We start from the raw sequence: 26,287 nt of genomic DNA, 5'->3' as shown, positions 1-26,287 counted from the left end.
TTTTTAATAAAAAGAGTAAAAGACTTACAGAGGCAAGACTTATTCTTTAAGGATTTTGACATTGAAACTTCAGTGACTGAATTCAACTATTGGATGGACTGCCAAGAAATTTGTGCAGACATTCACGGTCTACAGACGTTAAAGCCAACTGACTTTGATAATCCCTTTACTTCTGATCGAGCACCTCCAGCAGGTCCACACTTTGATCCTATGATACATTCAACCCAACTGCCAAGATAAATGTTTCTGCAGACCTTGGGTGTGTTCAAACTTCACATTTCTTTATGTTGCTATGATCTTTTTGGGTAATATTTTCTATTTAATGTTGCGCTGTGCTTTGTCTAGTTTGGTTTAGGCACACAAACTAATTGGTTAGGAAACGATTTCACTTTGGCTAAAAATACTTGTTTGATTACCACAAACATGGCAAACTTTCCAGTGGTGTCACACCATGACACATGAATGTCATACTTTCAAAATGGAACTAGCATTACTAGCTAACATGACAAACTAAGAAGATGAATGTTGTAAATATTGTACCTGCTGAGCCCCATTGTGAGCATGTCAGAATGTTGATGTTAGCAGAGCTGTAGATTCATAGGTTGTGTTCAGACCAACTTTAGCCTTGAATAAGTCCAGGGTATCAATGCAGAGGGGCCGCCAACGCAGAAAGCTCCCACAAAAAAAAAAAAAAACCTTATTGAAACTGGACATATTTGTGGTAGAGGGCTTTGTAACTTGAACCCTGTATTTCTATTGTTTACCTGGCAATTACCATAAGGAAAAATAAAACAATTGCCAAGGTGATAGCTTTTTTTTACGGTTGTAAAATCCTGTGTCAATATTATAAACCTCTCTGAAGTGTTTTAGTGCTTGATGAACATTTCAACACATTAGTCTGTTTTGTCTAGCTGGACCTCATGGATCTTTTTTCTTGTTTCGCTGGTATCAAAACTCGTCACAAGGACGCTCCGCTGACTGGAAGGTCCTTGTACCGAAGACAAACCCCCTCTGATCAAACGTCTGCCAAGGGGCTTCTAGAGGACAACCCCCAGGAGACAGCTCCGAACATCTTATTGATCGGACAGTGAGATCAAGCCTGACCGGTCAGCCTGAAGTCTGAACCACAGCCTCCATGACCACAGGAACTACATGCGAGCTTCGACACAGCAACAGACATGATAAATACAGGAGAAATCGTCTCCTCGGGGTGCAATCCTCTTAAACTGGCCAATTTTCCACAGCAACGTTTATGAAAGCTCGGTCAATACCACTGACAAAGTGGGGAAAGGCTTAAGCCATTAAAGCCTGAATAGCCTCACACATAAATCTCACTCACAGGTGGTCAAAGATGGTCAAGAAAAAGCCTGATAAATGAAGTGTTACGAGCGTCCTCTAAAATGCTTTAAGTTTATTGTGTTAGGGCGAGGTTGTGGCTGTGTGGGTGCATGAGTGGGTATCCATTTCAGGTGAGCCTGACCCTGGAGTATCAGCTGCAGCCATGCACTTCTCATTACTCTGGTCAGCCTGCTGTGAGCACTTCATCACACACAGCCATCATACTGCTGTCAGGCCAGCTGCACCCAAAACACACACACACACGCACACGGGGGAGCATTCAGTAACAGCGTTTATCACCGAGAGCTACTGTTGGGACGAAGATCAACGGCATCATGGCGCTCACCTTCGTCACAAGAGAAATCTTACTCTCTAAATTGATGCGTAGTTGCTGCACTTCCACTCGTTCCCTTCACTGGATTTCCGTCCGCAGTGAGTTATAGCTTTAAGGAACGGTAAACACTGAGCAGACAGTGACCAATGTCCTAATCAATAATAATCATCTGTACATTATTGCCTGTGTTATAATTATTGTAGAGAAGTATTCATCACAGGGTTTATTGATAAATTCTAATCAGATGATCAAGTGACTGATCTACTGATTCATGAAATATGACACTCTAGGAAACAAGCAAAACGACAATCTCCCATTGCTTTCAAAATGTACAACTATCTCAGTCAGATTTTTCACCAACAGCACTTAAAGTATTGTAAACATGAATGTATTCAGCGGTAAAAATCAGAGAATTATCACCAGACTGTGCAACTCCCCTCTGTTCTGCATTCGCTTTATACAATCATCTTTATGCTGGTGTTACATAAACAATATTTCTTTAATATGATTTAAATAATTCTGTTTCAAGATTTTAATATAACTCTTTCCATGGTTATTAAATAACGTTGAACAGTAAGATGTGTATTTACTAAGCATTTAATCAGAATAAAACATTTTTCTAAAATCTAATCTGCCGGAAATATAACAAAAGAAGAAGAGGATGTTTCTTCCCCCAAATTTACTGAGTAAACACAATTCCTTCATTCATTCATCTGCTCTGCCTGTTAATACAATTTTCAATATGGATCCACATTGTGTCCTGGGAACAACACATTTAGTTTAGTTTAACTCTCAGAAGTCAGTAGAAAACTCAAAATAGAGCCAAGAAAATGTGTTGTCTGTATTTACAAAGTTATATTATAAAATAATCACTGTAAACAATCTATAAATATTATTATCTCTTGGCTTGTTTGGGCTTGAAACTGACGTCAACGTGTGTTGAGACAGCATGCTGCCTGAAGAGACTGTTTTTTACAGTAATTCTAACGAAGCTTGTCACAGAGGTCAAACAATACATTCTGTTAGCAACAATGTATTGCTTTAACACCATATTGTGTACGTAATGGGTGAAATTAAATGTTTTGTGTAAATCCTATGATTGTAGCTCAACTAAAAGTGATGTGATTAGGTGACTAAGAAGATCCCCTACTCGTAAAGTAAGCCTAAAGCTGAAGCCGTACTGGAGGAATTCAATTAGTTTAGCCTTTTCGTGGGATTTTACATTGTTGTCTGACATAAAGACCGCACAGCGCCACCCTTGGCCTTCCATGAGCTTAAAGTGAGATTTGATATGGAGGGGATTACGAACTGAATAATAGTGAGAAACCATTTTTATTGCTCTAATACCAATAATCAAAGAAAAGGAAATAGCTTTGTGCTGAAATCTCAAAGTGCCATTGGCTTAAACTAATAATCTGACAGCTATTGTTACTGCAGTTGTTCCACTCTTGGGCTTGGGCCATGTTTACAGCTCCCCTTGTACAGAATATAGAGAACAGGCCAATTCTTCCTTCCAGTAGCTGAATGTGCCTCTGTTTGATTATTAATTAATGTCTCTTATTGCATGTCTTCTGTTTTACAGAGGAATCATATCTGGAAACACGCATTTGCAAATACTGAAACAATATAAAATATAAAGGAGGCTGTATGCATTCATATTAACTATTGAACATTGTGGCTGCTATATGCACCTTCTCTTCTCTGCATTTTGATTTTTGAGCATGTATGATGTAGGGTTGGACTGCCGATGTCCATCGTCAGTAACTGACTACTGAGCTCTGTTACATCATGACACTGTGATTTGAAAGACGCCCCTCCAGACAGCACAAAGTTAGTAACATGTCCCCTTAGAGTTGTGGAGCTCTGGAAAGTTTGTTGCTGCTCAGTGCGCTAACGTTACGTCTCCATGTCCTGTTTATTGCTTTGGTATCACTTTCTATGAAGCCCACTCTTATAACGCATTATGATGCAATCATAATACGGTTATAATGAGGTTATAATGATTTATTTTGGTGTTTGGTGTTATAATTACTTATACATGTTCATGATGTGTTGTAATAAGAATTATAAACAGATTATAATGTGTTTTTTATAATGTTTTATAAGGGTTCGACCATCATAATGTATCATAAAGTAGTATAACTCATCTCTCGTGAATGCATTATATCACTATTATTATACTTTATAACGTGATTATAATCTATTATAAGTGTTATGTCAAATAATAGCCGTATGAGAGTGTATAATGCTTAAACAGTGGTTATAAAGCATTATAAGAGGTCATTGGATGCCACCAGAATGTCCTCACTTTACTTAAAGCATCCAATGACCGCTTATAATGGTTTATAACCACTGTTTAAGCATTATACACTCTCATACGGCTATTATTTGATATAATGCTTATAAATAATTATAATCAAGTTATAAAGTATAATAATAGTGAATACTTTATGATACATTATGATGGTCGAACTCTTATAAATCATTATAGAAAAAACATTATAATCTGTTTATAATTGTTATTACAACACATCATGAACATGTATAAGTAATTATAACACCAATTATAAATCATTATAACCTCATTATAACCGTATTATGATTGCATCATAATGCGTTATAAGAGTGGGCTTCATAGAAAGTGTTACATTACTTTTTTATTGAACCTGCTCAGTTAAAGAACCCAAGATGTTCAGGTGCATTGGTGACGGCTGTGTTTCTTTTATGTGGGCCGCAGTTTGTGTGTTTCTTTCAATTGTGTCATTGTTATTTGCATTTTCTCATCTTAGCCTCCTCAGTATAGCTAGTATAGTACTTGACTCCAGAGGGTTAAAACTTCTGAAGCTGAACACAGGCAAGTTATGGACATGTGGTCGAGAGAAGAAGACCCTTTCAAACCCGACACGGATGTATGTCGGACGTTCACCAGGCCGGCCCTGTGAAGCGGAACTGACTCTAGTGGGGTGCCGATCGATATAGAAAAATACTGATACATCAGATTCCAAATATCTTTGGTCTAGGATTGATTAGAATATTAGAATATTGATATCTTAACTCAATAATTTAGGATTATGTATTTTACCATCAACAGGCACATACAAGAAAGTAACTATGCTGTGACCAGAATCTAGTCTAAATAATACCCAGTTTAAAGGGACTACTTTTTCTCTCTCTGCCTGTCATGTTCATACACAAACTATGGCTCCATGGATGGGCAAGGCGCCTCTGAGAGGATGATGACGGCTGACCGCAATCGCCGTCAAGTGTGGCGTTTTTTCAGTCCTCAGAATGGCAGCGACAGTGTGAATGTGAAGACTGCGAGGCACACCACAAACAAGCTACAGAACAGGAGAGGAAAGGTGCTGCTAGCATGAGACAGACTTTATATGTCATTTGGGACTTGAAGGTGTTATCCAGGTACAGAGAGGCACAGGGGGACAGAGAGAGACAGCCCAACCCTGACAGAAACATAGTGATATAAAAGCTGCATGAATCAGATCTACATATAACAGTACCTTCACTGGGTTTAAGTTTTGAATGATTAAAGTATTTTTTTACGAAACAACAAAATCATTTAAGATTAGGCAGCAACAAAAAAAAAAAGGGTTTTGTGATTCAGTAACTGCAGAGTCTGGCTGCCAGGAATAATTCCTGACATCAGCACTGCTGGTTGATCACATCAAATAACATGGTGTGAGTCAGCTAGCTGGCTGGCTGGTTAGTTAGAGGGTAATGATTCAGATTTACTTCTGAGGGCCAACTTAAAATTCATGTATATCCTGCAGTGGTGTCTGCTGATGAGCAGATTCGGTGGAACCAGAGGATGATACATTAAGTGATAAGAGTATGGTTAAAAACTAAGAGGGATTTTTGTGTTATCTGAAATCTGTTGCTGATAAGATAAAGGGGTTACTTAGTTAAGCTGTTGTGATGGAAAATTGACGAAGTAGGAGTAAAAAAAAACAACTTTTAATGAAACAGAATTATAACTTAAGCAGAATATAAACAGACTTTCAAGGTGACTTCTGGATAGTTTATAAAAGCATACTAATAGGGAACAGAAAAAAGTTGTCCTTGTTCCTCTGATTGTGTCACTGACGGTCTCGGTCAGCTGGGATCATGCAGCCATATGTCATAGGGACAAAAATAATAATGTTCACGATTAGCATACCAAACACAGAGCACATAAATAATGCAAAAGTTACAGTTTCATTGTTCAAGGATACATCACTCAGAACCAGGGATCAGCATTTTGGGTGCCAGCGTGCAGGGAAGTTTTTGATAATGAAATGCTGAAAGCAAATCCTGACCACATGTTGAGCCAAGGGGGAGGCCTTGATCTCAGAACAAAGCGGCCTCGATCAATACAGGAGGTGTCCCATGAATCAAACCAGGTCAGATCCAACGCTGATGAGATTTGGGAAATCAATTTCCTTGTGCATTATTCGGCACATTTTTGGTTTCGGCCATTAAGCATAATGAAAAACACTTAAAAGCACAAAATCAAGGTGTAGGGACCCAACTGAGATTAAAAAAAAATTGAATTCAAACTTCATGGCTACACACATGATATCATGTTAAAAGAAGATGCATGATCCATGTCGGCTAAAGGACATAGAAATAAAGAAGAATGGGAAACTGCTCTCAGGTCTTGCTCTTGGCTGCTTAGCTTAGCTTTGGTTTTTATTTTTATTTGAAACAGTAGCCAGTTTTCTCTTTTCACATTACAAGTCAAATTGCTTCTAGGATGAGAACTAAAGGCTAACAAGTGTTTTATGAAAACATACGGCTACCTCAGCTGCTGGAGTGTTTACTACCCAAAATCCAACAAAGAGCAAGACAAAGCCAGCTAATGCTCTGTTAAGGTTGCCAGGTCTATTCAACAGAACCAGTCTAGTGGCCAATCAAAACCAGGACTGAAAACATGGCGTTGCAAAACCACATCTGCTGCTATTAAAAAATAATCTTACCAGCATAGCTATGATTGCCAACTGTATTGTTATATCACAGAATAATATATTAAGGCCATATGTTTTGGGTGTTCTTTCACCTTGATCCTAAAATGGCCTAATGAAAGTTAATACTGTATCATAAACTACCATTATAAATACTTATGTTGCCTCATAATATGTTACTCATGTCCTGAGTATAAATAAGCTACCTAATTACTGTTAGCATTATAACAAAAGTGTGACTTTTATCAGCTGCAGTTGTTAGCATGTCCAAATCTAAGCTAACCAGCTTATTGCCTATAGTCACCTAGCATTATTTCCAGGGCCAAGCATCAGTGCATCATTAACCAACAAAAGTGTGTGGGGTTTAAAAAGGTCCTGTTCATGATTAGCATATTTAGTGTGCAGGCTATTTCAGAGTGTGCTGAGCAAAGAGTTGAGTTTCTTTCTCTTGTTAGCAGAGCAAATAGGTAAACTAGCCTTCTAGCTAGCTAACAACCTTTAGGATAAAGAGAACAGCCTGGAGAAAGAGGTTTTCCTGCTCTTTGTTTCACTTTAGGCAGTTCTACAAGTCAAACAGGTAACATAAAATGAGTTTAATTCAGTAAAGACACATTAACACATACTGTACTGTGTTTGGGGGTTTTGGCATACCTTCAACCGCTTCAGCACGTGGAAATGTTGCTAAGCGATAATGGCTGCCAGAGAGACGGGTTTTGCTGACGTTCAAATAAAAGATTGATTGGTGCGTTTCACCACCACGTTAATTTTCATCAGCACCAAGAATGGCATCATCATTTAAATCAACATATGATGAAAAATATCAACAGACATTAATCACTAACACCACCAACGATCTCCTCTCCATCATTACTTCAGCTGGCATTTCCTCTGTGGTCTACACCTGTTTGGCCGAGCCCGCTCTGCCTTAAGGCTTCAGCTCATGACAAATGAGCCTGTCCCGCCCTGTTTACCCTCAGGAGCTGCTAACACCACTAATTTCAAACACAGGCCTCCCTAATCTTTAAATACATTTTCAGTCAGGTGTTTACTTCCTCTATTTCTTCCAGGCTACTGCTGCTACCAACAAGACGAGAACGAGGGATCATATTGTTTATCAGAAACTACATTAATTAAAGCCTCAATGAAATGCGAAAGGAGGAAAGGAGAAAAATGTCTGAGTCAAACTTAAATTTGAGCCTCAGTGCGACAGAGTCGGTGCCAAGATGGCAAGAACATTAAAAAGAAGGAACAGACTGTAACAAGGGCAGAGACAAGGAGAAACTCTTGAGAGAGAGAGAGAGAGAGAGAGAGAGAAAAGAAGACAAAGAGGGGAAATAAATGAAGTAACAGCATTTAGGATAGAAAGCTGCCAGCAGAGAGTGAAAAATAAAAGTAGGTAAACAGGAATGTGCCACAGACAAAAAAAAAAAAAAAAAAACGACTGTACGGGGTGAATGAGAGAATATAAGTGATGAGGTGAGGCGGCTGCTCGACAGACCTGTCAGGCTTGATGTATGGGCCTCTTATCTACAGGGACCAAACGCATTATCAAAAACACTGAGACAACATGTCAATATGTCTTATTGTGAGCACATGAGGAACAAAACGGGTAGGTGTCAGTGTCTCCGAGTCATGCCTGTGAAATCTCTCACTCCTGTGGCGTGTGGAGCAGGTGGGGTGGGGGTGGGGGGACTGTGAAACCATGACGACTGAAATGTGATGTCTTAAAGTTAGATTTAGTGGGAAATGGCAAACCACACGTAGCTCGGGGCCTCGGATTGCAATCGCAGCACAACAAAGCCGAGCACTGTCTACCAGTTTATGTAATATTACATCAATGAACCTCAAAGTAGAAGCCCTTATAAGTTTTATCTGTGAGTTATTTGTCGTGTGGGGGTTTCAAAAGCTCGACGACACGCGAGTAGATGAGCCGACGCTGTGAAGGCTAAAAACAGAATATTGCATTAGCAGGTGACTTTGCAAAGGCAGTGCAGTTTCATCTTATTGCCGTCCTGATTGAATGAAGGCCAGGAGTGATGACAGAGCAGCGGGGAGTGAGAGGAGAGTTTATCCTCTGGCCTCGAGGAGGGACAAAGGACAATGGCTCTGAGTGCACAGACAAAGACTATATGAACATCTCTCCGCTCAGCTCTTTGTTCATGCCAATACAATCATCCCTTCCTCCTATTCATATCCAGTATGAACCTATCTTTACTTTAATGCTTCTAACACTTGGGTATGGGGAAAAAAAAGGAGAACTTGAAAGCCCGTCAGGCTGAGTTTGAGGTCTCAATGAGGTTCTTGATGAAAGCCCTCCAGCCTGTTTGTAAATCTGTTTGAAAGCTAATCACGACAGAGCTGCTCAGAAAACAGTCAGGTGACACCAGACTATCTTGGCCGTTATTAACAGTTAGCTGTACTTAACTTCAGAGCAAATCTCAGTCAAGTCACTGTCGATCTTTCAAGTCCGTGACTGGTGAGATTAAATTAAACTGTGTTTGAACCTACTCCTTTAATAAGTTGTGTTTATGGCCCGGCTGAACCCAAATCCATTTCATTTTTGGGCCTTATGGTCAAATGCAATGTGTGGAGCACCACAAACACCAGACATGTGTGAAATTGTCGTGTTTAATCTCCATCTTTCTGGGATTTTATAAGGACGAAACTTGCTTTTAAAGGAATAGTTCAACATTTTGGAAGATATGCCTCCACAAATCCTTTCTGAAATTTAAACAAAAAGTCAGACACCTCTATCATATAAAGCTGATTATGAGGCAAAACCAAGTAGTCATTTAGCTTAGCTTAGCATAAATAATATTAACAGTAAGCATGGCGCTGTCTAAAGTTTAAAAAAGTCATTAAAACGAGGGGAGATGCCATCCTTTTCAAACAGACCTATAAAAGATAAATTATTCAGAATTATCACATATTGTCAGAGAATTTCAATTTTTAACTTGCACAACTTTTCTAGCATTTACAGCAATTCCACACATTAATACTACTCCCTACTGACTGTAGCTTCATATTTACCAAAAAGAGTGACTTTGATCTTCTTATCAAACTTTCAGCAGAACTCAAACTATTCTTTTAAGTTTGAGTAGGTAAAGTCAAGTCAAAGTCAGGCCTTAAGTCTTCATTTATAGGATTTAAGTGTGATGTAAGTGTAACATGAGGCACCAGGTCATCTCAGGAGGAAATGCAGTGACTTCATGTGTTGTCTGGCAGTTTTATAAGCACATTATTCTTCAGATTAGGTTTATAGTCTGCCCCTTCACGCTGGTTTAATGTCCTGTGGGACAGTTTTTGCAGTTTCTATAAGACTAATTATGACAAGACACTTCTGGTCCCTGCAAAATCCTGCATGTGGTATGATCTGTGGCTGCCAACTTCAGGTTTTCTCAGCTGTTTATTTTCTGTTTTTCTGTTTTTATTTTTGTTTTTGAGTGTGTGCTCCAGAAGTCTCCTTTTCACACTCTTTTTTATGTTGTCTCTTCCCAGTTCCAAAGGCTTAGCCTGTCTCAACAACATGTGTTTTGTTCCAAGAGAGGTACTGGGTCTCATCAGTGATGTCACTTTGCTTCTCACTGTCAGTTTTGTCCTGGATCGTACTGTACCTCACCACCTGGGAAGCTTCTGAGAAAAGGCGGCAGCCGAAAAAACTGTCAGGGTAAACAAACAAATGCACTAGGCTGTCAGCTGCGTGCATCAGAGACAAGACAAACCATTTCCAGCTAAGATGATATAAAGAAATGGCACAGAAATAGGAAAACTACACGCTGGAGTTGCATCTGCAGTATAAACTTGACTTTACATTCACAGGTCAGCTGTGTGTGTATTTTAAAGACAACTTTTTTTGGCACTTTGCCTTCATTTATTGGTTGACAGTGTGGAGAGAGACAGGAAACATTGGCACAAAGAGACGACTGATTGAAATAAAGTCTTCGACTGTCATATACTATATATACAGTTTCTATAGATATATGTAGTTATATGTAGTAAATGTGTGATCCAGTTTGACCAAAAGAAAAATCGTCTTCCACTCAGATGCATTTAAATTGTTTTTTTTTACAGCCTCCATGTATTCGAACACAGGCTTCATGTTTGCATTTTTTAGCAGTCATGATCACCATGGCTTCCTTTATGTTCCCTGTTGCTTTCCGCCAGTTTAAAAAATGCTTTGTTGTGCTTCACAACACACACACAGGCACGCACGCATTTCCTTTGCTTGAATCATGACATTCAGCTTCTGACGCTTGCCCACATTTCAGTCATCCTTGGGAGGAGACAGAGCTGGCAGCCTCACATCGGCCATCCAGGGACAATGCGGCAGGAAGGCAGGCAGGCAGCTTTACTACAGTAGTGGCATGGCAGGTTCAGCTGAAGGAGAGGCACTGACACCCATACTAATGAGACTCTGCGCAGCGCAGTGACCAGGCGTATGCGGGAGGATCAGGCAGAAACAATCACACGGCTACCAGCGAGCATATTGCCCCGTGGAAAACCCTCCGCCATTCAGAAAGAAAAAAGTTATTTGCTTCCTTCTCTTTGCATCAGTTCTTTAAACATTTTGACAAATTTGCTGCACACTGAGCATTCACAAAAGCGCAGCCCCGACAACCACCACACATCAGTCTTGTTACCGCAGGAACAACAACCACAACAACCTCAGTTAGTTCAAGAACATCCTGCGGGCTGCACACTGGCTTCCCACTGAAGTATTCGATTAGAAATTATTGAATTGAAATGAAACGGCTATTGAGTATCTTTTCCTCCTCGTCAGCAAACGTTCTGTCTTTGATAGAGACAAGGACAAACATCTTTATTTCATGATATTAGACTCTGGGGGCACTCGAGAACCCCCAGCAGCAAGACAGAGAGACATAAACACCACCTTCATTTTGTATTAAAGTCTATATTATGTCAGATAAAAAGGTTTTTCACTGTGAATGCACATTTCAGTATTTTATCTTGTGTGTTGGCAAGAAGGCAAAAACAGTTCAAGAGAAAAGGCATCCACATACTGAAGCCATCCCTTTAGTACAGCTACAACATTGTGATCCCATCTCAGTCAATAAAAATACTAAGGAAAGGATCCTTTATTCGTGTCAGCTTGTTTAATATGATGATTATGTTAATAAACTAGAATGGCACTCAGTAGAGTGCAAACCTTCGCCAAGGCCCAACAGTCCTCCCTGCTTCAATCGAGACTAATCCAATATCACTTAAAACATACTCAAACCCACAAAATTCTTATTTTTATTTGGATTTATTTGGATGTAAGGTGGCTTCTTTGTCAAGGGGTGGAGAATGATCATGGCAACATCGACTGCTGGTTGGAAACAGGGAACAAACGGCGGTCTCCCGTATCAAAGTCTCATGTTTTGACCTTTCCATCCAGTTTGTCACCTGACTTCCTCCAGCCACTAGAAAGCTCTGTCATGGGAACATTAATATGTGTTGTTTTGGATTTGCTAAAACAAGTGATATTGTTGTTCCTCTCGGGAGGATACTCTCTAATTGCTGGTCGAGCAAATGAGGAAAAGCCTATATATAGATCTTCCTTGTCCTCTTTGAGTTAACCTGACAATCACAAGATATTGAAATGTTGATGCTGTGCTGAATAAATCTTCTAATTTGGAATGCCTCTTTAAAGACACTTTGTGTATATTTTCATAAAGCCACAAGGATTTCTCAGCTTGCATGACAAAGAACAAATGTAACAACAACTGAACGTGATGGTATTTACTGCGCGTACATGCGTCTGTGTGATATACAAATTAAAGTAGAAGAGAGGAGGATTAGATGGGGAGATCAAGAGATAGAGGAAGCAAAAGTGCAAACAGTGACCTTTGGGAGCCCTTGCAATTCTCCAGATGAAATTCATTACCACCCCCAACAGATTAATAAAGAGAGAGATTGCCTTGCGCTGACGGACAGATGCTCTCAATGCAGGTGGCGGATCTGAGACTGACAACAGCTCTGTCATCCGTCAGCTGCAAATGCTCAACTGTGTGTGTGTGTGTTCCTGCAACAATACCTATTGAAATGTGTGGCATTCAAGAGGAAGGCAGCTCGCTTATCAAAGACCTACAGTCCTGCTTCCAGACAGGATTCCTATGGGAAAGGCTGGAATCTCCGAGTCATGAAGGATTCGCCCTCCAGCCTCCTGTGAGGCTCAGCAGCGTCTTGCTGCCCCATTACCTGCCAGTCTCCAGGAACAGCTGCCTAACTCCTGCTGTGAATTATGCAACAGCGATGTTTACAATGAAGGCGCACCGCCTGTAGGAGCACAAACAAGGACGTATAACCTCTGTAGGGTGAGGAAGGAGGCTGCATGACAGTCTGTTCCCGCTGTCGTACAGTTAGAAATCTACAACAGACAGCTCAGGGTGACCTGCTCGTGACTGACGCTCCACGCAGGAGGATGTCAGTGAGAGCGGAGGTCAAGTCATGTCGAAGCAATCTTAGCCACACAGACAGCCTGCTGAGGTTTAGGAACACACAAGACAGCAGTGGAATTGCAGGAGTCAGTTCTCTGCCTGCATTGCTAATCCTGCCGCAGTGACAGAGCAACACAAGTTTCTGTGTTACATCACACGTCTTCTCTCTACACCCAGTGAAAACACACCACGCTGATGACCATAAGCTCACATTAATGAACCGGGAACTAATCAACCTATTAAGTAGCTAAAGCATTTTGTTTGCCCCCGGTTTGCCTTTTTGTTACACCGTGCAACAGGCAACACGAAGGTAGTGCCATAATGATTAAAGCTCTAATATGACAAGATCCTAAGTATCCGTGTGTGTGCAATTATTCATGCGACTTTGAGAGCTACTTAAACACAAGCAAGACTTTGAGTGGAGTTGAATGCACATGAATGCACCATGAATAATACATACATAGCATACTGAAGCATTGAAACCGAAGCAACCATCATATGTGCAAATGCTGTTGTTAAGTGTAAAGGGACCAAAGTGACGTCAAAGAACTCGCTGCGATGAAGGCCGACTGTTGTGTCGCCTCATGTCTCCTGTGTCTCGGCCGAAAACAGCTGCACTTGAACACATGGCAAAGACTACAGCCGGCGGTCAGCAAGGTTGTACGTTCTGCGCGTGTGTCAGGCGAAGGACAAACCTCTCTGCCGATATGCTGTTATGACACAGCAACATTTCTATTTTTACACTTAACTTGCTAATATGGCCTGTAGGAATCTAACTGCAGTTTATTTAATGTTTGAGTAATTGGCATTCAATAATTTAATTTCACTGGTAAGTAAAAAAGTAATTAACATGGATTAAGAAGGTAGTTGAAGTGTGGATCATTTAGTTTAAAATGTGTCAAATCTGATTTTAATTTGTTATATTTCTAGCCGTCAAACAATTCTTGCTTCAGTGATTGATAACTTGTGAAATGGACAATTTCTCAGAACCACCTTTCCCTATGTTGAAGTAAACAAATCAACTTTATTGATTGGTCTTTTTCAAAGTGAAGACGCAGAGAATCCTCAGAGCGTCAACCTAAGGCTTCATTCACTGGATACCTACGCGGGTGCTCACCATCGAGAATGTGTCTGATTATGGCATGCTAAATGGGTGAAATCATAGATACTACAGCGACAGGCGCAAGCCAATCAGAGTGGAGTACATAGACTAGAGCCAAAGATGCGGACCTGACATGGCTGACAGTTGGCCTGGCGCGTCAGGGCCTTAAGTATCTGAAGATGTGACGACATTTTCATCTTGCACTCATAATCTTGAAGATAAAACAGGGCGCACTCGACAGCATACTTAGTTAAAGAGGATTTATACCTCAGGGATTATCAATGAATAAAACACAATGTTTAGCAAATTGAAACATCCTCAGGCTGATGGAAAATACACATGTCTGTATGTATTTGAATGGTATATGTGTAAGTTAGTACACTAACAGCCTCCAGGATGGCAGACTGGGTGCACTAAGGACAAAAACTCATAAGGAACAAATATAGTAGCACATCTCGCGTCATGCGGTAAACTGTTCTCTTTAGCTTCAAGGTTATAGTGAGGGTGAGTGATCATGAGAGTGTTTGTGTTTCGCGGTCCAGCGGGACGTGTTGCATCTATCTGTGAAAAGGGATGACAGGCTTCAAATTGCCTCACCGCTGAGGATGACACAGTGCACTATCACTCCTTACAGCCACAGTCGAAGTGTGTGTGTGTGTGTGTGTGTGTGTGTGTGTGTGTGTAGGATGAGGGGATGCGGGTGCGCAGTGTCACAAGGTTGAATGTTGTTCTTGACTCCTCGTGGCCCTGACAGTGAAGGGGCTGTGTGGGTGAACTCCACAGTCGCTCCTGATCAAACTGAGTTAGTAAAGTAGTAAACAAGACACGGGGGCAGAGAAACATGCAGAAACGAAGCAAACCTGAACATGGATTAACGTTCCTACAGAGCTCACACTCTGCGAAAGTTATGTAAATGAGTAATGACGTTTTGAGAAAATCCTAAAAGCCACTTGAATTACTTTTTTATATCAACATATTGCAGAAATGAACATTTTTTAATGAAGTTGATAGACATTAAAAGCAGCTATAATCAATATTTTTTTTTATATCTGCAGTGGAAAAAATGACTAGCTGGATGTGAAAGGGGGGGTTCGGAGTGAGAAAACCAGCCATTACATAATCATCTGACTCAGCAGTTCCTCTCAGCTCTGTAGCATCATGTAGCTTATTGCTTTGGTTTTCCTGCTCAGTTTTACTGTGTCACCTTAACCACACCATCAGCTTTGCTTTCAGCTAAAGTACACAGCTGTTTTGATCACTAAAAAGATCCAACTTACTGGATGATGGCTGTCCGGCATCGAACAGCAGCCACACACACACAGTTTGCAACCAGCTGGTGGACATAGTAAAGCATTTAGTTGTTAAAGAGCCAGATAAATCTCTCAGGAGCAAGTTGAGACCAAAAACAGCACATAGCAAATTTGCCTCATCGGGTTTATAAGGTGATGATAAGTCATGTTGTGTTCATGACTTGTTTTCTGCTGCCACCAAATCAGTTAACAGTTAAAGTCAGTTATTAAAGCTTTAAGGAATCTGGCATCCTTCTCTTTAATGAATTAAAAAATATATATAAAATTGATCATAGAAAACTGACAAGGAACAAATCAATTTAATAAGAAGTCCCTGAATATCTCTAAAGTGGCCAAAAGAACAACAGCCCAGTTTGTAACAACCATTGACACGTTCACATCACATGTTTATGACTTTATGACTTTCACATCAGGAGGACGAGAGGACGGCGGTTACAGACATCCACAGTTTAAGACTGTCTTTCAACATTTGTAAGTGTGACACCACTGGATATTTTTAAGGAGACCTCAGGACAATTTCCAGCCGCGTGTTTGTGGCAACAAAAAGATATTTTTGAGGAAAAGTAGGGACATATCTAGCCATGTCTGCGCCAACAATAACTGGTATTTAAAGCCAAAACATGATCTTTTCCGAACCCCTGTGCCTAAACTTAACCAGAGCATAAGCATATCAGTCTGTGCAATCCAATATCCAATAAAGCATGATTTATTCATTCATGATTGGTGCTGACAGTATAGTTAATTCCAGGCACTCAAACCACCAGGTGAAAATTCGCCAAAGATTATTTATATACATATATTTTATTCACTTCTATCAGATAATGTTAAACTGAAACCACAGTCTTTCCAAAAGCCCATCTGAACCACAGGGGTCTTAGTGTCAAAGTTCTGCTTATTCAACTATGACTTGAGTGTAATGCTAAAACATAAAATGTCCCTCAATTAAAAAGCATCGTCACTGACCATAACTCTGGCAGCAAGACATTTCTATTAGGTTTAATGTCATTTCCAGGAGACAGGGTTTTCACAAGTAGCACATATTGTTGATGGTATAATACAATTGCAAGTTATGACAACGCTGCAGTTTTTCTAACTTTTCTGTTATCTGGAGCGACGGCAGTCACGTTATGTAATTATGCAAGATCTTGACAGTGTGCACAGGCAGGATTAAGTCAAAGCAAAGCCATGGTGTGATTTCTCCAACTCAAGCTTAGTTTAATCTGCGTTCCACAAAGGGCTACAGTATTCCTTCCTGAAATCCTCAACTTAAATGTGTGTGTACGTATATGTGTGTGTGCATGTGTCAGTGGATTTGCGCGTCAGCCTGCTGCAGGGTGAATCATTACTTTACCAGTTAATGTAGACAGTAAATGCTTGTCGAAGTGACGTAATGTTTTCTTGCAGTTGTTGAGTTCAATGCTGCCTGCACACTCATGTGTACTCTCAACATACAGCACTTTTTCTGTGTGTGTTTATTATAAATAATTAACACGAGTAGGACGCTGACTGCCGGGTTACTGCTGCCGCTGCAGAGGCACATTAACATATTAAAGGTCGGTGTCCTCCTTCAGAAATAGTGGGTTCTTTAAAATTAAAGGCCTTATAATGAGAGGGGGACATTTTTAGCCCAGATTTTTTTGGACACGATGACAATCTCACGATGGATAATGTGGGTTGAAACTGCTAATCACGAAGGTGTGAGGAACTCTAGCAGTTCAGCTGTTATGTTTTGGATGCCATATGTCCAATTCAGGGAAAAAGTGTTACCTCGAGTTTAACATTCACCATCACTAAGATACAGAGTCTCTGGTCTGAGTTTGAAACATTTAAATTTGGGCTTTAATTATAAAAGTAGTTTTCTTTTCCCAAAAGGTGAAAGATGTATTTCAAAAAGCCCAGTATTGCTTTGAGTATAGGATGATTCTACAGCTCGCAAATTACATCCAGTGACTATGTTCAGATCTAATGCTGGTGTCAGTCATTTCTGTATGACGGATGGGGTGACGGATGTGTGTGTTGCACGTCTTCAGCGCGCATTTTTGTTGGTAAATGTGAGACTTTTATGTCCTGTCTGCATCTTCACAACCAGAAACAAGGAAATAAGATTTCAAGATTTCCATGTATGGCTCAGTGTTTTACACAGGAGACGGCTATGATGAGTGAAAGAAGTCAGAAATGACGATGATTGGTTAAATTTCCGCCAAAGTTGTGGTGATTAAACAAAATTGCAAGGACACATGGAATTTTCTTTGATGGTTGAATTTATGTTAAATGTATTCACTATACCCACAGGTCTGTCCTGAACCCTAACCATATCATAACTGCCATGCCAAAATATTGCAAGTGGGAATTGTGAATTTATAGTCCTGAAAGATCAGGAAAAACAAACATGTTTTGCTACTATTTATGGTTAATAGCCATTCAGTGTGTTTACATGTGGGAATGTCTCTATATGGTAGTTTTTATTGGTAAAGACGGAGTCCACCATCCTGTAGTGGAATCAGATCTCCCATCTGAGCACATTGAAAGCAGAATATGACCCATTCCATTCATGTAATCTTGCGCAATTTTATCTCAATGATAACAGCCTCACCCTTTACTGTTCGCCTTACTACACAACACATCCAGCAGTGAACCGAACGCAGCTTTCTGCTCCACAATAAGAGCGTTCTAATGGTGAAACACAGGGCGGCTTTTATTATCAAACGGCCACAAAAAATTTCATTGCAACACAAAGACCAGTCATTTTCTGCATAGTTTGTCAGCGGATTCTTTCAGATCTTTGTAGGAGGTGAATGGAGCAGAAAGAAGCAGCTATGGTAATCTGTTACGTAAAGAGCTGCAGGCTACAGGCTGCAACAACTCAGCAAGGTAACGAACTTAGCTGCGTCCTGCTGTTGTGTGGAAAAACAACTTACACTGTTTGTAGCAAGAAATCAGATTGTGGTCTTTGACATCTTTACTGAAACAATATAGGATCGATGGTTGCACTGTAAAGCTCTTATGCTGTATTTTCAGTATTTGCTCAAGGATGTTTGCTGTAATGGTAAACCACCGAATCAACGATAGTACTTCAATCTTAGGATGACAACTTCAGCATCAAATGTTTAAAGAAAAAAAAAACCCCAACACAATCCCCAATTGATTTTTCTGTCTGGCAATAGTGTTGATTAAAACTAAACATCTAAACATCACAAAAGAAAAGGCTGGCTGTGCTTTGTCTTTGTCTTGAACAATGCTTAACAAAAGAGTTGATGCCGCTTGGCTTCGGTGATCTGTTGAGAGTACGAGTGAGTACGAGCTCAGTGAAGAATCTATTTAAGCAAACAGCCTTAATCAACGGGTAAAAAACTGGAGCCACGGGCACACATCCAAATCTTAATCTGCCTTGGTCAGATGTGTTAATTATCTCTATTAACGCATGGGACCCTGATCCTGGTATCTGTGAGTGAAATAATGCGGAGCCATGTATGTCAGAAGGTGAAAACCATCTTCTGGTGTGGTGTGTGCGAAGTAAAGATGGCAACAGGCGTGATAACATGGGATGCCGTGTCCATATGGTGCTCAGGGCTGGGGCTGTGACACAGGCACGCCCGGGGTCCGGTCTCGGTTTAAGTGGATGTAATCGGTGGCACGGGCCAGAAGGCTGACATCCCATGGTGTTAATCTGCGGAGGGTTCAGATCTGCTCTCAAGCCCAGTGTGCTCTGAGATGTCATGTGAACATTTCATCTGAGACAACCAATCACTAGTGAGAAATTAGGGATGACACAATCAATTCAACTTGCCGTTAATGAGAGGAAATACTGCTGCAGGCAGTGAGAGGCAGGGATTGATCTTTTTTCCTACACAAAACACAATTTTCCCTTCCAAGTTTGTCTGCACATTTTTTCTGTTTGCCACAATGTTCCCACATGCATGGCCATCAGCACATTAAAGTCAATACGAGAATGTTTCTCTGTCGTCCCTGCAGCTTTCTGGAATATGTATGAAATTCTGCATTTGATTTCCTTGCCAGAGGGAAGCAGCTTTTCAAAAGGCTAAATCTGTTTTGAACACCAGTTTTCTCATATTTACACGGAAGTAATTAAAGCCAACTTGTGATTCAAGGGCAGCGGATATTACAATGAAACTCTGTGAGCTCTGTCCCTGTCCAATTTTTTTTTATACACACAACCACCCACAGACACAATCACCAAGAACTGCCCCAGAAATCCAAGTGAAGGTTATAGAAATTCTCTTTGTAGTCGCAAAACAAAATATCCCAGAGCTTTGAATATCACCCTGCATTATTTCCGCAGCATCCTCGATGCTGCTCTCTGTTGCTTCGTCTTTCACACAACAAATGCCTCTCAGTCATGTTAGGAAGCTTCTCGATCAAGGCTGTTTCATTTCTTGTCCATAACAATTAATTTTCAGTTGTGTTTGTAAATGCTGCGTATTTACATTTCCAGACTCAATTTTGATGCCTAATATGCAAAGGAACTATTATTCTTTGGGCTGCCATGAAAACACTGACATGAACAAACAGCTGTTGCGGGGATCTTCCCCACAGTGGACACACAAGACACAATTAATCACCAGGGGACGCAGACTCATTAATTGCTGTGTGCTGATTAATCGTCCCTGGTGAGGAACGTTCAGCTTAACATGCAAATTTGTGTCACAGGATCCATTCAGCACCGCAGCCCAGGCAGGGACTTATTGTAAAATGACACAAGCAGAGAGATAACAAGGCGCTTGTCAGAGGCCCACTGTACAACAGTTGTTTCTATTTTGAGCTCTTATACAAGAAATGGAAAATGTGAGATTGTTACAAGTTTGACGAATGCTGTAGAGAGGGCTGAGATTCAAGGAGGAAACAGATTTATTTAGTGTGACGTAGACTGTTTATCTTTTGATTTGCTTTGTCCTTGGTTGGTTTGCTGCATTAAAACAATCAGGCAAACAGAGGAGAGGAAAGGAGAGGAGAGGAGAGGAAAGGAAAGGAAAGGAAAGGGATTTTTTGAGTGGAGTGACCTGAGAGAGGGAAAGGTCACTGACTCAGCAGAATGGAGCAGCATCTGAGGAGACAGACTTTAATCACCTCCATCAGCCCCTGCATGAGGTGGACTGAGAGCAGCGTTACCAAGGTCATAAAAAACTTATCTGTGTTGAGGTAAAACGGACGCGAGATGAGCCACTCTCCTTAGAGATCCATTTCGTTCTCCATTTGAGCCCTCTTTATCCACAAATTTGAGAGGCGGCGATGAGACAACAGCTGATCAGATGGAGCACTAAGACACTTCATGGTAAGGAGGAAGTGTACACACGGCTGACTTCAGAGCAGCGTTCTCTTCTGCCTGAACTGAATTTACACCGACGCCTTGTTGCTATGGTAAATATAGAGCAACAACAGCTTGAAATTATCTACTTTATTTGAACTATTTTAAGTCAAACAGGCTGTAAACACGTTAGTATTTCTCTCCCTTCAAACTGCCAAGCCACACGAACACTAGTTTTACACTGCAGCAGAAGTAATCCATCCCGGCTCATTTTCAGCACATCATTCAATATAAGACAGCCTGACGAGTGACAGGAGAGGCTGGTGTATCCGCTATATTGTAATTACCTTGTTGTGTTTGTCAAGTGACCTTACACCCACCACATACGGCTGATATAGTAAAGAGATTGGCAGAGGGAAGCCAGCGAGTTAATACAACAGGAAGAGAGATTGGGAGACTAAGAGAGAAAAAGAGAAGACACTAGGCTTCAGAGACTGTTGTCCGTGTTCGTTGAAATGCCAATTAGGGCGATACCTTGTGACATTTCTGCTCTTTCTCCACAGCTAATGCACCCCGGCATGGGCAGTCATACTTCATAGAGCTTTATGATGCTGAGGCTCTAACACAGTCGGTCACATGCACACAAGATTTTAACACTCTCTACTGCCATTTGTCAAAACAGAAGATATAAAAACTCTTTTCTGTGACAAGTAAAAGTCCTGCATCCAAAATCAAGCCAAGAAAAGTCACGTACTTCAGTAAATCTTAAGCAATAGTTCTAGGCACGGATCGATTCTCGGCCCTGGCCAAATACTGGGACAGATATTCAGCATTCTTCAGATTTTTTTCATTTGCCAATAAATAAAAAAATGTTTATGTAAATACCTTCACGTCACTCTTTCTTATAATTTTTTTTATATTCTTATATGTGTTGATTTCATTGATTTAGTGATGTTTACTACTTGGAACATTTCTTTTGAAATATTCACATGATTTGTTTAAACTGACCCTTTGATTCTTTGTTACTGATGCTTTAATGTGACATTTGTGCTGCTGTAGCTGCTTGAGTTGACAGTTTTAACTATATTTTTCGGGGTAGTTTAATCTGTAACAACATGTCATATTTCATTACGCCATGCTGTTATAGATTTAAGATTATGTGTTTTTCTATAAATGCAATCATGAAATAATTTGGATTCACAGCTGTCCAATTAAATGCAGTGGCAGAAAGTAACCATAAATACATTTACTCACACTGTGCTGACTTGCTCCATTTTAAGATCAGCTTTGTTTACGAGTCAGTTTAGTCCTAAGAACCAGATTACTCATAAAAATATACTTCACTAAAGAATCGTGATTAATAATTATTGATTAAACTACCAAGCAGTAAAGTTTGCTCTACCTTCAACAGCTGCAACATAAGTAATGCTAACACATTAATTATATTCCAATATAATAGTTGGATATATAATTCATAAATAGGGCTTTCTGCATAATAACTGTTTGTTTAATTTCACTCTGATTAACTCTAATTTACTGTACATAGTGTTTTTCTAGTCTTACAGACCACTCAAACTGATCTACAACACAAGTCTGCGTGCAGGGCTCCAGGCTGCAGCTAAAAATTTCCATTGGTTGATTAAGTTTGAGTAAGGTAACGCAGTTTCTTTTTGATTGTGATTTAAATTAAGAAAGACATGTATTCGATCAATCGAAATTCCTGTTTACAATCATTTACATATTGTGTTAAGAAATTACATGTAAGTGCACCTAAATTCTACACGGACAAGTTAGACACACCAGGGCAGCCACCGTGAAATGTCAGTCTGGAGCCCTGGCATGGAGGAGGCTAACCTGCTACTCATGAGCGGAATCATCCATTCAAACACTCACACAATGATGGAACAGCCAAAGAGAGCAATCTGGGGTTCGGTGAGGACAGGGATCGAAACCACAGGAGGAGCCTAAAGAAGCATAAGATTACAGCACTCAAGTAAAGTCCCCTAAAAACTGTACTTAAGGACAGCGCTCGAGTAAATGCCCTTAGTTATACTCTTCCACTGGTGACTAATGGAACTGTAGAGGGTGTTCAGGAAACACAACCCACCAACTGCAGTCGTAACTCACAAGGACAAACGTCCATGCAGTTAATTGACATGACAGTGATCTGAAAGTCAGCTTCATGTCTTCAGTGCCTCTGTTTGCGCAGCACCAGTTCAGTCACTGAAGGACTCCACAGGGGTCTCGCTGTGATGCATCTCTCCGTGTCCTTTGACGTCACGCTGATGTGTGTGATACTGTACAGCATCTTGTCTAATCACTCCCTGCAGTAGCCCTGACTAAGCCAGTTTGAAAAAAAAAACACCCACCACCTTGGACTTGAGCCAGCTGGGTTTTCTTCAAACTCTCTGGTACTGTATCATCATGGCTGTTGGCTCCCTGGCAGCAGATATGATACTGACACCTTCGTGAGAGGCTTACGGCCCCCCACCAGCAGCGGTTACATACAGGATACCCAGAGCTTTTTCCAGCAGTCTGTTTGCACCGCTTAACTACTGACTTTGTGCTGCTGTTTAAGCAATTCCTATACGCATTTAGGAAACTGAAAACAGAGGGTGTATTTACCGTTCAGCCTATAGTGTGATGTGTAAACCTGTCAGGCTGCCCGTGCACTCCTCCGGCTCGTACGTTGATATCCTTCATTGTGCCATCCACAGATTTGTGGTCCCATTGAGCTGCGGATGAATTATTAATCAGCCTTCCACTAGCAAAATGGGCTTTTAATTGTACAGACGACAACACAGAAACACAGGCCCTCGCCTCGACACAAGCCACGTAACGATCGATCCCTAAACCCTGGACAAAGACTCATCCTCAGTCAGAGGATTAGAGGGCAGGGCCCCCTCTTTTTAGTGACAAAAAAGCAGAATATCTTGAAATTGTTCTAGCAAGCATAAGTGAGGAAACTTCAAAGAGGAGACAGAAGGAGTTAATGCTGTAGTTTGAGATTTTAGCCTCATCAAACGCCGGCGTAAAGCAACGCAACCGAGCTCGAGTGCATGGTAATTTAGTGCTGATTAATTCAAAATCTGCACTGAGTTAAAAGCTTACAGAGTATGTGCCTAATTGTTCCTTAAAAAGAGACGTGTGTTCATCCTTCAAAACTCTAAATTCCCTTCCCTGCAGGGTTTGATAACTTTGTCAGACGCAGTTTGTGCACATACATAACATCACGTCCAGATGTGAATATATATATAAATATATATTCATCCTGCTGCCTCTGGAAAACTGTTGGCTTTGGCAGATTCCTGCTCAGACCCGGCGTGTTGACATGACATTTACACCAAGTCACATATACAGCCGCACTCATGAGTCGACAGGTGAAGAGCGACCTATTTTTTTTATAACAGGCAAATCGTCAATTTTAAACTCAAGAAGGGGGATTGGCGATTCAGCAGTGCAGTCTGATGAGCTCCAGTCGAGCCATCACATCTTTTTTCCCCCCTTCTTATTTCATTTTCTGACTGAAACCCGCAACGCCCGCTGTTAAAAATTAAAAAAAAATAAATAAAAAAAAAAAAACCTGAACGTGTCAACAAGCTTACCTTCTTCTCATTTTACTGTGATCAGCCGCAGATGGGTGTCGGTCACACGGGAATAGTTATCCAGCTCTTACATGTCGGCCGTGATATCAGTGTCAGCCGGCTGTTTATCAGTCGGGGAAGGTAAACAACGCGGTCCTATAACACAGATAGAAAACAGCCTATATGTTTATTTTATCCTTCGGGGTGTTTGGCTGGGGGCTCGCTGCGGTCATCGCCCGTCGGTCCTTCCACACAGTTGAGCGGTTCTTCCTCCCCGGCAGCGGCAGCTCACCGGTTTACGCGGGGATCCATCGCGGCAGGGACAACGCAGTTTGGAGGCTGCCGGTGATGCTGCTGCAGCAGCGCTCGGTCCGTCGAGACGCGGGATGAGAGAGGTGGGGGTGGGGGCATCCGAGGGCCCACGACCAAACACTCAGCAGCAGCTCCCGAAATGAACTCATCGGACCCGAAATCACGGTCTCATGAGCAAACGGTGGTTGATGAATCATTCTGCGCACTGAGAGGCGACATGCGTGCGCGTGAGTTTCATTCTTCGGAGTGATGCTGTGTGATGATTCAAGGCGAGAGGAGAGAGACTTTAAAGGGTCATATCATTCAAAAATAGATGTTGAGGTGCAGCTGCTATTTTAGATTTAGTACCAATAATACCCCCCAATAAATAGGCCTACTGTAATCATTAATCAGGTGATTGATGATGTCATAGGATGGCGCTTGTTGAAGTAGTTCTGTAGACACACTTTACGAGGGCTTTAACTAACAAATATTTTTCATTTTTGATTATTCTGCTGACTATTTTCTTCAATTAGTTCATAAAAAGGTAAAAAAAAACAAACAAACAAACAAAAAAATAAACATCACTCTTCTCAGGAACCTAAAGCATCTCATTAAGTTGCCTAAGTTCCAAAAAGATCCTCAAAATTATCATTTTACTATCATATGAGACAAAAAATAAGCACCTAATCAATTAATCGACTATGTTTTCAGCTCCACACTGAGTGACTGACTGTGGATCCTGTTTGAGCTGGTCCATGTTTTATTCTTCAGTGATGTTGTCTGATGATTCAAGGGGAGAGGAGAGAGACTTTAAAGTGTCAGTTCATTCAAAAATAGATGTTGAGTCGTAGTTGATATTTTAGATCTACAAAAGTAAAGTCAGACAACAAATAATCCCCCCCATAATACTATAATCAATGAATTAGATGATTGATGATGTCATGTGGGTGGCACTTTTTGAAGTAGGTCTGGTGAGAGAGCATATTAGTGCTGCAACTCACGATAACTATGATTTTTTGATTCATCCACTGATTCTGACTGTACTGGAATAATGACTGAGTCAAACACTAAAACCCCCAAATCTTTCTAATGTTTCAATGGTAACAGTGACATCAGCATTTATAATCAGTAAACCTATTCATCCATAAACTGTTCACAACACACTGTAGGGTTGTTGTAAACAGAAATAAAGACATTTTTTTTGTGTCAATAATAATGTCTTTTCTTTTGAAGCATCCGTAACTGGTGTAAAAAGTTAGTAAATGGCTGACATACAGGAAGCTATTACAGTATTATTGATATGTAATCAAAAAAAGGAGTTTTGTTCTGGATGACTACATGTCTAATGTGAAAAGGGTTGATCCAACTGGACCTTTAGCTCATAGTTTAAGTTGTCCACTCGCAACTATTCTGTTTTATTCACTCTGTCTGCAGTTTTTACTACACTCGTTAGCTAAACAGCAAACTGTAAGCCTACAGTTAGCAACTAGCTGGTTAGCATAGTGGAGCGTCTAGCAGCTAAAGAGGCAAATATTTCCCTCTCGAGTTAAGACTAGAAACAGAGCCAGAAGGAAAGTAAATATTAGACTTACATTCATCAGGTGGCCAGAAATACGTCTCTCTGCGAGGGATAATGCTTTTCTAAATCTGCTGGATGTGTAATCAAG

General features: G+C 40.7%; 1 protein-coding gene across 7 annotated transcripts in view; it reads right to left on the bottom strand.

Moving 5' to 3' along the window:
- Positions 1–24,998, bottom strand: part of dlgap4a (discs, large (Drosophila) homolog-associated protein 4a) — an 89,762-nt gene extending 64,764 nt beyond the window's left edge. For 4 of the 7 annotated variants that reach the window (XM_030422784.1, XM_030422789.1, XM_030422787.1 and 1 more), the window contains exon 1: positions 24,348–24,998. The gene's annotated coding sequence lies outside the window, so the exon portion shown is untranslated. Of the gene's footprint in view, positions 1–23,367; positions 23,478–24,347 lie in introns of all 7 variants that reach the window. The other 3 variants (XM_030422791.1, XM_030422792.1, XM_030422785.1) reach the window with 2 other exon arrangements.
- Positions 24,999–26,287: the final 1,289 nt, after the last annotated feature.

This window comes from Sparus aurata, chromosome 7 (genome assembly GCF_900880675.1).
Source record: "Sparus aurata chromosome 7, fSpaAur1.1, whole genome shotgun sequence".
NCBI lineage: Eukaryota > Metazoa > Chordata > Actinopteri > Spariformes > Sparidae > Sparus > Sparus aurata.
The sequence above is the reverse complement of the archived record's forward strand: the minus strand, read 5'-3'. Positions and strand labels throughout refer to the sequence as shown.